Here is a 13,342-nt window from a genome sequence, read left to right on the forward strand (position 1 = left end):
ACAAATCGAACGATTGCCCCACACTTCCGTTACGCAAGATTAAATTACAAGGTGCAGTCATTGGAAAAAGTGTAGATGTACGCCAACAAACCAACTATAAATTCTTTTGTCAAAGCCACAGCTTCTCTACGAAGTTTCTTATTGTTCCATTATTGTCGACGGAAGTTATACTGGGAGTAGACTTTTTGAATGAATACAAAGCAATCTTAAACTTTCACGATGCTGAAATAAGTTTAGAGAAAGAAGGTAAGTCAATAGCTTTGAAATTTGAAGATTGGCTCTCAAACCATGACGAGGAAATTAATCGGCTTTACCTTCTGTTAGACAACAGTTCGGAATTTTCTACGGAACTAGACACTAACAGTCGCTCTGCAAGTACTGACAGGGATGATATCGACGGCACAATTGAAACTAATGAGTTAATTCAGAATAAAATTCAAACAATTGAGAATTGTAATGACGCTGATAGGCAGGAACTTTTTGAGATTTTACAAGCCCATTCCACAGTTTTTACTCACAAAACAGGAACAATCAAAGGATTTCAATACCAATTTCGTGTTCGTGAGCATACTAAATTTTGTGTTAGACCATACGTAATTCCAGCACATTATAGGGACCGTGTTAGAACAGAAATACTATCTATGCTTGACGACGGCATTATTGAGCCTGCAGTAAGCTCATACAACAATTACATGTTGTTGAGAAGAAAAATGGATCCATCAGGCTTGTCTTAGATTCGAGACAAATCAATATTATCATTATTCCTGAAACAGACAGGCCGCAAACGTTGGAAGAACTTCTTCAGAATTTTAATGGTGTAAACGTGTTGTCTTCCATTGATCTCAGATCCAGCTTTTATCAGATCGAACTTCATCCAGAATGTAGAAAATACACAGCTTTCCTTTGTTTCGGCGTTTGTTATCAGTTTCGGAAACTTCCTTTTGGTTTGAACATTTCCTCAGCAGCATTCATTCGCGGGCTAAATTCCATATTACCTGAGCTCTTAAAACGTCACATCACCTTATATGTGGACGATAGTCTGATAGCAGAAGCCTCATGGGAACAACATAATCGCATCCTCAACAGCGTGTTACATATTTTTGCAGAATCTGGAAACTTGGAAAAGTCTGAATTCGGTAGGAGAAAAGAGAAGTTCTTGGGACATATTATTTCTTCTGAAGGCATTCAGCCGGATCCTGAAAAGTTAGAAGCAATCAGAGCCATTCCAGTTCCATCCACAAAAAAACAAGTCCGCAGTTTTCTAGGTCTCGTAAATTTTTACCGTCGTTTTCTAAATATGCAAATTCTAGTTACACCAAAACTTTGTTCTCTCACTGGAAAAAATACTATTTGGAACTGGGACGAACAAACACACTGGGAATTCAATTCTTTGAAAGAATCGCTACTTAACGCGCCAATACTAGCTCATCCAGATCTGTCACAAGATTTCTGCCTTAGCACGGATTCTTCTAAAGTCGGTCTTGGTGCCCATTTATTTCAAGAAGCCATAGAAAATGACACTACCGTTCAGAAAACCATTGCTTTTGCTAGCCGAGTGCTAACAAAATCTGAAAAGAAATATTCCCTTACTGAATTAGAATCTTTAGCTATCGTTTGGGCATTTAACAAATTCCGTTTCTTTCTTTATGGTAAGCACGTAAAAGTATACAGTGATCATCGTGCATTACAATTTCTTATGTCTTCAAAATTAAATCATGACAGGTTAAAACGTTGGGCATTGTTTCTGCAAGAATTCCACTTCACAATAGTCTACATTCCCGGCAAGGAGAACATTGTTGCGGACGCACTGTCACGCGCACCGGCTGGGCTTGAGAAAAGTAACACAGAAAGCAACATCGAGAAAAATTTCAGTATTCTTTACATTCAGAAAGTTGCCTTTGAAAACTTCATCAGCACATCTTTAAAGGACATTACTCATGAACAAGATAAAGATCCGATTTGGAAAGACATCAAAAGTAAATGACATGAGAAGACACACACACAGATTCGACATTATTATCTGGTTAGAAACAACATACTGTTCAAACGATGCTCTGTTGATGACAAGCTATGGGTACTTTGCATTCCAGACGATTTTGTTAATAAGGTCATTTGGTACATTCATTTCAGCTATGCACATTTTGGTCCACGAAAATGTTATCATATTCTTCGAGCGACTTGTTATTTTAACAATATGGAAAAGAGAATTCGAAGAGTCTTGTCTATTTGTAAACTTTGTCAAAAGGCTAAACCATCTACTGTCTCGCATCGTGCTCCATTGTTTCCTATCATTCCTACTAAATTAAAAGAATTTGCTGCTGTTGATCTCTTGGGACCGCTTGTTAGAACATCTAATGGATTTTGGTACGTTCTAGTCGCTGTTGAACTTACTTCAAAATTTGTTTCTTTCACTCCATTACGTAAAGCCACTGGACGGTCTGTATCCATCGCCTTTGTTAAAAATTTCTTACTTGAAGTTGGACACGTTAGTAAAGTCATTTCAGATAACGGACCGCAATTCAGATCTGCTGTTTGGTCACGCATGCTTCGTAACCATAAAATCAAATCTGTTTTTATTTCATTGTACTCACCACAATGTAACCCGTCTGAATGGATTATGAAAGAAATCAATAAGCTTTGCAGACTTTATTGTCACAGAAAGCATCAGCATTGGGACAGATATTTACACTTATTTCAAAACGTGCTGAATGAAATGCCTCATGACTCCACTGCCTTACCACCTGTTCTTGTACTGAAGAATAAAGAACCACCGAACAGAATCAGAGAGCTTGTACCTTTTCCGAATACGCGTAAACTTCGACACAAAGACATTATTGACTTGGCTATTAAAAATATAAATTCTGCTGCAGACAAAAGGAGAAAATTACACGGTATAGCAAATGCAAAGAAATTATATATTGGTCAGAAAGTTCTCACTAAAGCTCATTCATTGTCACATAAGAAGAAACACTTGAGTCACAAATTCTTTCTAGTTTACAATGGACCTTACAGAATCCGACGTATACCACATGATAATTGCGTTGAAGTTGAAACTCTGCGTACTAGGAAGAGTAAAGGTTTACACCACATTTCACATGTAAAACCGTTTATTGAAAGATAATCTGCTTTTTAACTTTGTCTTTGCCATAAAACATTTCACTTCACATTTCTAGTATGCTTTGCCACACTGAGAAACTGTTAACATGCAACAATGTTTTGAAGTTAACTATATAGTCTAGAACCTAGAGAACATTTTTAAACGGAAATTACGAATGCATTGTTGTAGTGAACAGAAGGCACAGTGTTGCTATTTGTACATTCTTGCTTGTTAGTTGCACGATTACGTAACGACTATAAGGCTTACATACTTAGAACATATACTGTTAATGAGGTTTTAATGCAACATTTTGGTTCAGTTGAAAAGACATTCTTTATTTGAAGTACTTTCTGTGAGATTGAAGATGACTTAGCGTTCGGTTTCTTTGATAGCTACACGATTATATCACGACGCTACTAATGTGTGACACAATTTACATTGTGCTTTTGCGGTGTATCTGTTTTATATCTGCACAGTTTTTCTGAATTATTCTGGGAAGTAAAACATGTTTTAGTGGTAACTTTTGTGATATAGCGACAATTAGACAGCCTTTTCCATAGCACAGCAATACGTTACAGCATAGTACTGTCTTCATCACAGCAATAAGCGTAATAACTAAGATATTTATACGCAAAGCAATTCACTTCCTTTATTACGAGGTAAGTACATTGACTTCAGCAGAACTTTGCTTACAGAGGACGATAACTACGACACTTCCACATAATTATCTTACAACAAGACGCACATTTTATCGCTACAGTACACGTATTTGAGTGATTAATTTTGTACTTAAAACATTGATTTTTAAAGATATTTGAAGTATAATAATACAAAGGTTTTCGGTGATACATTTCATTCCATTGCTGTAATCTGTAACACCTGAGGATATAATCACATTAATCCTCAGGGGGGTACACGCTTACTTTGTGTACCATGTGTTTAGTAAGCACAAGGAGCCCTAGCTAATATGGTATTTGCTTATACAACTCTACACATCGGTACGATATTTATCTAACACATAAATTACACAGCTATCTGATCATTTAACTGAGAGAGACAAACATTTATTATACTACATCAGTAACAGATGTTTACGTAATTACACCGTTGGATAACTTCAAACTAATGAAATTGTATTTTGTCTCTACTTTGTGAAATGTTCATATTTTTTCAGAACTATTGTGATACTATAAGAGCTGTGAATGATGTGTTTGGCATGGGATCATTATTTTTAAAGTACGTTTGAAGCAGATGACACTTTTGACATGAGCAGAGAATTTTTTTTAGGTTTTGAAAATATTGGAGGAAGCTTTGACGATTTTGAGAGTTGATTGAGGTATTATGATGTTATTATTACGATGACTATGTGTGTTATGCTGTTGTGGTATGTTTATGATCAATAAGCTGATGCTGTATGAGTTATTTGATTATGCTACGTGTCTGTTATGATGAAATATTGAAGAAGTGTCGACGAATAAGGTAAGGAATAATGGGTAGTGGTTAGGAACTCTGGTTTGTGGAAAAGGATGTTGGAAACCGAGAATCGTACTTTAAGAGTTATGAAATGAGTGTATATGCGTGAATGTATCACTATGCTGGCGAAAATTTTTGTACACTATTATATTTAAATGATTTTATGTCTACAGATTTGTAACGCAAATTCTTGACCTGTGAATTTTTTTTTTTTATATATGAGACTGCCACTGTAGCGGAAACTGGTGTCGTAAATATTTCGATAAGACAGTTAAGTGACCACCTGCACGTAATGCGTCGTGAGCACCCAGCTGCGCGGCAACCAGCTGACAAAAGAGAGCCATTAGTGTGTGCCTTTCAGAGGCACAGGTAAAAAAAAAAGGAGTGCCATTATCCTCGCTATTGGCATTCCTTTGTAGAAAGCGTCGCAAATACGACACACTCAAACTTGAAAACATATGATTACACTTTGGAGTTCTTAATTTATGATATTTACTGAAATGAAATGATGAGAAACATTTCATGTCTATTGTCTTGCTAGTTGGAAGATTGTTTACTGCATTATGAAACGACTTATGGCTAGCAAATGATGTTTCACGCCTTGCTTTGCCTATTTTGTTTAATATCTAGTTTCTAGCTGCACTGCAGCATTGGTTACAATAAAATTTAATGGATGTACTAATATAGATATTTTATGCCTACAGATCCAGTAAATAATTATGATGTACTTAAAAAAACGAAGGAGCACAAAAAAGACTTCCCTTCACAGGAACTGCATACATAATTTTCTTTTCAAGTACTTGGTAATTTTTATGGTAGAATAAGTTGTGGTGCACCACTTTAATTATATAGACATTAAGATGTGAATCGACATCTCCCTTTTCTGGATTGTTGTCTTTACTGTAATATTTTTTCTGCTTGACCTTTCTCACGTTTAGTTACAAGCTGTTGCATTTGCTGCTGCTGTTTACCAGGTACAATGTTACTGAATTTGACTTTTACTACGGATTTATTTTTTCTTGTTTGCTGCCCATTGCGTTATATTAGTTGTAATATTGCTGCCTTTTTTTTGTCAATTTCCGTTTTTTTATCATTGCTGTTTGTGTTAATTGTTTTGTGCTGCTGCACTGCCTTGTCCCTTAGTTTAGCATCTGAGGTCAGTAGATTTTAAGTTAGCTTAAGAGGGGTAGACTATATAAGAAAATAACTATGATGAATTGGAAGAAATGCATTGAGAAGCTATAAGAAAATGGTTTGGCCAAAAAAGTAGTGTATAGTGGAGAAAAACTATTTTTGAAAGAGGATGTGAGCATAATACAGAAAGCAGGCTTCGATATGACTTTTTGGAAATAATGAAGAATGAAGGGAGATCTCCAAGAAGTAAAGAAAGTTTTGTTTGCAAAATACTGCAGTAAAACAAACCCTATCCTTTCCTTGTGTTATGCCACTATGTGTTTGTCTACCCTTGTGTATTTATGTTCTTCCTGTCTTTATATGTTTATCTGACAAGAATTATGTAGTAGAATTTTTCTAATACTCAGCTATGTGAACTATGATGAGGAATACTGTTATCCTTAAATATAATTTGCATTAATAATATGTCATTTTCTTTGTAAAGCTGTTAGGCATTATTAATTATGTTCTGTTTTAATGCTCATGTGTGAAGCTGATGTTTCAAAAGTTATTTTGATCTTTTATGTAAGTAGTTATGTCATAATTTTTCTAACACTGATGTATTTGTTATTTCGATTCTTTTGTAAAGCCTGTATTACTGCAAATGTTATCTGTACTATTATGTTCTTTAATGATATATTTTGTACCTTTGTTATTGTATTCTCATGTTATAAAATTGTAGTTGACACCAGTTCATCAAATTAAGTAACTTGTAAATTACATTTCACTGCACACGTTTCTATTGGTCATAGTATATGGACAATATGTGAGAAGTAGGGACTGATAGTGTTTGCACATGTGTTGACAATTCAGCAAGGGACTGGTTAACAGCATTGCTGGTTCTAAGGATAATTCCAAAACTTTGTGAGTGCACAAGTGGTGGTTTATGGACTTGGTATATTCTCCGCAAGAATCTTCGATGGTGATTGTGCACCTGCACAGTCGCAACAGATGGCTGCTGGCCATCTCTACAGGGACTGAAGTGGGTCTGCACCTTCGATGGCCGTCCAATACCATTATCTCTACAAGGACTACAGTGGGTCTACACCTTTGATGACTCACCAATACCATTATTTCTACAAGGACTGCAGTGGATCTGCACCTCTGGTGGCCCACCAATTACATAATCGCTACCAGGACTACAGTGGGTCTGGTCTGTGATGACCAACCTTTCCAATACTCTTCAAAACATCGACTGACTCTGCTGTGGGTTTGCTCTGTTGTGGGCATGTCAAGAGTCAGCACTGTCTTTCGTTGGAAGGACAACACTACTTCTTCAAGACTGCTTAGAAATTCACTACTTCCAAGTGCAATTGACAAAAACACTGCTATTTTACTGTGATGAACGATCAGGACTGTCTTTATAGACTGTGAGAAAATTTTAGCTTCTGACCAACATTGTATCAATAAGTGTGTGCATTTGATATCTTTGTTATAGTAATTATGAAAAATTTTATCAAATCATTATTGGCCACTGCCCAAAACAATTTGCAAAATTTTTTTGTGGGGAGCATGGGGGCTATGTAAGTAGGCTGCTTGGGTTTTCTTATTGGTAACGCCACATAGCGCTCTGTATGGAAAATCACTGGCTGTGCTGTGCGCAGTCTGCGGCTAGTTTGCATTGTTGTCTGCCATTGTAGTGTTGGGCAGAGGCAGCTGGATGCTAACAGCACATAGCGTTGCGCAGTTGGAGGTGAGCCGCCAGCAGTGGTGGACGTGGGGAGAGAGATGGCGGAGTTTTGAAATTTGTAAGAATTGGTGTCACGAACTAATATATATATTATGACTATTAAGGTAAATACATTGTTTGTTCTGTATTAAAATCTTTCATTTGCTAACTATGCCTATCAGTAGTTAGTGCCTTCCGTAGTTTGATTCTTTTAGTTAGCTGGCAGTAGTGGCGCTCGCTGTATTGCAGTAGTTCGAGTAACGAAGATTTTTTTGAGGTAAGTGATTTGTGAAACGTATAGGTTAATGTTAGTCAGGGCCATTCTTTCGTAGGGATTTTTGGAAGTCAGATTGCGTTGCGCTAAAGATATTGTGTGTCAGTTTAAGCACAGTCTAGTATAAATTTTTTCAAACTGCCATCGCTTCAGTTATTTTTGTCAGAAGCAACCGTTTACACTTGTTGTTTCGAATCCTTGTCCGACCATCCTGATTTAGATTTTCCGCTGTTTCCTCAATTTGATTTAGGTATGTGACAGTGTATTCTTTTTGAAAGGGCTCAGGTGATTTCCTCTACAGTCGTTGGTACTGTTTTGCCGCTATTGACCACGTAACCAATGAGACATTTAATACGAATCTTTCGTTGTTTTTCCCCAACATTTCCACTGAATGCAACTGTGTTAAACGGCGGTAGTTCATGACATTGGCCCATAGTGGAAAACCGTATTACTCATCAAAGCCGAATCGTCTTGTTGTATACGGCCAACAATGGACTTCGAAATAGTGCTACTTGAAACGAAAAAACTATTTTCTGAAGTGATTTCTTCAAAGCACTTACCCCTTACACGTCACACAGGTGCTTCCACTACCTGCAACCCTTATTAAATATATAGAGGACAAAATGTCACAAATGTTTATGTTTCCCTTTCACACGCTTACACAACGCTCCTCTTAACCTTAAATTATGCAACATTCAGTAATTCACTGAAAGTACAACTGTAGGACCTCAACTAAAAAGTGATTGATAAAACTACTCTCTTCAGGTAAATTTGGCCCTGGTACATTACCTACTTCAAAATTCCTCACATCATACGCTGCATGAACAATGATCACTATGCTGTTGCCTTCATATTATATCAAACGAAGTGTGGTTTATAAAGAGAGATGAATGCGCTACAAACTTCGGCTTTACTTTTACACTGCACCACATTTGCTACTCGACCAGTAATACATACAGCACCTCAGGGAACTCGAGTGTAAGACAAGGGTCACTATGGATATTTTCGCATCCTACCACGTTCCCAGTCGGTGCAGCGGCTATCATGTGATTCTGTTTCTGCGTTTTCAAAATCACACTTGTTAGCTGAGTCAGGAGCCGAATAGCGTTCCAGACGAACAAGGCAATGAATGCTTGAGACAGTGTATAGTCCACCTACAGGGATTCTGGAGTTTCATCACGACGAACTCATGAGCCACACTTATGGGCAGATCGGTGATCTTTTGGGATGCTACATTCATACGCTTGCGGTCTGCATTACATTCACTCTTCACTGAACTATTACAGTAGCCCACTCTCTGCTTCATTTGCAGAGATTACCATGAAAAGCTTTCAGTCACAGGAAACTTGTCCTGTGGTTACTCATTTCGTGTCTTTAATTCAGTGGTTTCCATTTCCTTGAAGATCCTCATGTCGTTAATCGTTGCTGATTCTTTCGGCTTTTAGCGGCATTCTGCCACCCAGGACGAGAGAGTGCCCTGAACCGCTGTCCGCTCCTCTGCCCTCACAAGGCCGTTGGTAGAACGAGGGTAACTTCTTATGCCGCAAATATTCGGCCGCCATTGTTGAAGATTTTTTTTCAAAACTTAAGCAGTGGCAAGATTCGAACCCACGACCCATTAAGTTTTGATACATACGTCCCGAGAAGTGGTCGTAATGAGAAAGTAAGAGCTTGTATGGGATTGTATCGACAGTCGCTCTTACTGGCTACCTTTTACGAAAGGAGCAGAGGAGGGGGAAAATGTTGTGCTATCCCAAGTATCCTCCACTACATACCGTAAGGCGGCATGATGCGTACAGATGTAATTGTGGGTGGACGAATTCCAATGGTCAGTACAATATGACATTACTAGTATTAAACATTTAAAAATTTGACAAACAAACCTTGAAAATTATGGAAACCTGTCTGGTTTCCAACAAGAGAATGAGTCTGACACTCATGGAAGCTACCCGATAGCTTAACGGTGCCACCCGGCTTGAAACTCGAAAGCTTTAAATCAGCAGCAAACGCCGGAAAAGTCGATGTTCACACGAATTTAGAAAATGATTATAAGGAAATCATTTTTTCTTACATATAATGGTTTGAATATTTTGCTTGTGGATAAGTAATAGAAACAATGATTATCAAATTTTAAAACAGGAATGTTTGTAACATGGTGCCAGATTTAGGGTATGAGAAATTTATAGATTTTTATTCGTTTTTACTGAAAAGCTGCACCTTTCCTGAAAAGCTGTAATTTTTTATAAGACACACATCGGAAACGCAAATACTTTTACTGACACATTTCCACATGAGGGATGTGGAAGGAAGACGCTATAATTTTTTTTTCTATGACTGACTTCGAAAATACTAATACTTCAACTGCGTTTGGAATTTGGAACTGAATTTGAAAGAAAATACAATTTTGTAACAGTTTTCTGAAGAAACGCCAAACATTAGCCCACATTCAATAAAATTTAATGAAAGAATCTAAAAATTTGATGGTGTAGGAATATTTTGCAGTTTCCCTAAAGAAATGCCATTACGCAGGACGAGTAAATTTTAGTTATAAATGACGGAGACTGCAATGCGTCTTATTAACTAAGGTTTTGTTGCGTAACTGAATTTTGCAAGCAAATGTGTACACTATATTTAGGCGAGCACACAAAAATAGCTGTAAATTCATTTTTCATCTATTCCCAACCGTTGCATACGTCACTTTGTGAGCTTATGAATGACGTGGCGACGGTTTGTCTGCAGCTTAGACTTTGTTTTATTTGTTCAAATGGTTCAAATGGCTCTGAGCACTATGGGACTCAACTGCTGTGGTCATTAGTCCCCTAAAACTTAAAACTACTTAAACCTAACTAACCTAAGGACATCACACACATCCATGCCCGAGGCAGGATTCGAACCTGCGACCGTAGCAGTCGCACGGTTCCGGACTGCGCGCCTAGAATCGCGAGACCACCACTGCCGGATTTTATGTGTGACAATCCAAATAATATTCGCCATAGTAGACTGCAATGTTTCTTCCGCGTTTCATATCATAAGTATTCCCTGGGACAGAAGGAAGACTAGGTCTGAACGTTCCACTGACGCTGCGGTCATTAAGAGAAAATACTAGTATAGATGAATGACTCACCTCAGAGGAATCACCTTTGCTTTCACCATGACTTTGGAAAATAACAGGCAATGTAAATAAAGATTATGTGCAAATAAGAAGTAACAGCGTGAGTACTTTTTGTAAAATATATTAATTATGCAACCAGTTCTTACACCGCATTAGTGTCAGCTTCAGGCTCCTATGCTAAATGAACAGTAATACCCAAACCGCTGAGCATTATAACAGGAACCATGACTGTATATCCACCAGTCTTATTAAATTCTGTTCACACGATATGTGCACTCACACATGATTGTACAGTACTGTCCATTAAAATTACTACACCAAGAAGAAATGCAGACGATAAATAACAGGGACAGAAGACTCTAGTTGTGGTTCGAGGTACCGTTCGCCACGCACCGTATGGTGGATTGCGGAGTATGCATGTAGATGTAGATAAATGGGAGTTCATTGGACAAATATATTATACTAGAACTAACATGTGATTACGTTTTCAAGCATTTTGGGTGCATAAATCCTGATAAATCAGTACCCAGAACAACCACTTCTGGCCGTAGTAACAGCCTTGGTACGCCTGGGCATTGAGTCAGACAGAGCTAGGTTGCCGTGTACAGGTACAGCTGCCTTGCAGCCTCAACACGATACCACAGTTCATCAAGAGTAGTGACTGGCGTATTGTGACGAGCCAGTTGCTTGGCCACCGTTGACCAGAAGTTTTTAGTTGGTGAGAGATCTGGAGAATGTGCTGGCCATGGCAGCAGTCGAACATTTTCTGTATCCAGAAAGGCCCGTACAGGACCTGCAACACGTGGTCGTGCATTATCCTGCTGAAATGTAGGGTTTCATAGGTATCGAATGAAGGGTAGAGCCACGGGTCGTAACTCATTTGAAATGTAATGTCCACTGTTCAAAGTGCCGTCAGTACGAACATGAGGTGACCGAGACGAGTAACCAATGACACCCCATGCCATCACGCCGGGTGATACGCCAGTATGACTATGACGAATACACGCTTTCAATGTGCGTTCACCGCGATGTTGCAAAACACGTATGCGACCATCATGATGCTCTAATAAGAACCTGGATTCATGCGAAAAAGGATTTTTTGCCATTAAGCACCCAGGTTAGTCATAGAGTACACCATCACAAGCGCTCCTGTCTGTGATGCAGCGTCAGGTGTAACCGCAGCCATGGTCTCCAAACTGGTAGCCCATGCTTCTGCAAACGTCGTCGAAATGTTCATAGAGATGTTGGTTGTCTTGCAAACGTCCCCATCTGCTGTCTCAGGCATAGACACCTGTCTGCACAATCCATTACAGCCATGCGGATAAGATGCCTGTCATCTCGACTGCTAGTGATACCAGGCCGTTGGGATCAAGCACTGCGTTCCGTATTATCCTCCTGAACCCTCTCAGTCCATATTTTGCGAACAGTCGTTGGATCTCGACCAACGCGAGCAGCACTTTCCCGATAGGGTAAACCGCAATCGCGATAGGCACAATACGACCTATATCAAAGTCGGAAACGTGATGGTACGCTTTTCTCCTCCTTACACGAGGCATCACAACAACGTTTCACCAGGCAACGCCGGTGAACTGCTGTTTGTGTATGAGAAATCGGTTGGATACTTTCCTCATGTCAGCACGTCGTAGGTGTCGCCATCGGTGCAAACCTTGTGTGAATGCTCTTAACAGCTAATCATTTGCATATCACAGCATCTCCTTCCCGTCGGTTAAATTTAGCGTCTGTAGTGCGTCATCTTCGTGGTTCACAAACGGGTCTGAGCACTATGGGACCTAACTTTTGAGGTCATCATTCCCCTAGAACTTAGAACTACTTAAACCTAACTAACCTAAGGCGAGGCAGGATTCGAACCTGCGACCGTAGCGGTCGCACGGTTCCAGACTGTAGCGCCTAGAACCGTTCGTCCACTTCGGCCGGCCATCTTAGTGGCGTAGCGATTTTAATGGCGAGTAGTATATGTTCACTGGTCTCATGAATTTCTATTAATACGATGTTTGCACTCATCGTGTATGTATAAGTCCATGAGACTAGTGAATGGACATGGTACCTGTCCTAATTCATCGCTGGTTGGATATTATCACTTATTTTGCATAGGGTCCTCAAAATGACACTAATGTACTGTCGAAAATGGTTGCGTAATTAATACATTTTATAAAAGTACGGCTATTAGTATACACTTTTTCTACAAATTGCTAACCGGATACATTTCCATGCCCACTTCGGTGATCGATCATCTAAAACTTAAAAGAAGAATGCCGGCGGCACCGTCCGTGGCTTCGCCCTGGATGTAATGATTCAGATTTCGTGGCACTCCTCTCAGGGAATTTTGAATACGGACCACAACCTGATTACTAGGCAGCGAAGACAGTCGCTTCCTCAGAGATAAACTTTCGCATGTCAGATCACAATTCTCGTGTAGACTGCAGCGTTATGAGTAGCAAAAGGCGTTGAAAGAGGACAGGCGGAGGCTCGAAGCACATGTGGGCGCTGCCAGCGGCCACGGCGTGGAGGTGCGGCGGTGGCGAG

The sequence above is a fragment of the Schistocerca gregaria genome, chromosome 2 (genome assembly GCF_023897955.1).
Source record: "Schistocerca gregaria isolate iqSchGreg1 chromosome 2, iqSchGreg1.2, whole genome shotgun sequence".
NCBI lineage: Eukaryota > Metazoa > Arthropoda > Insecta > Orthoptera > Acrididae > Schistocerca > Schistocerca gregaria.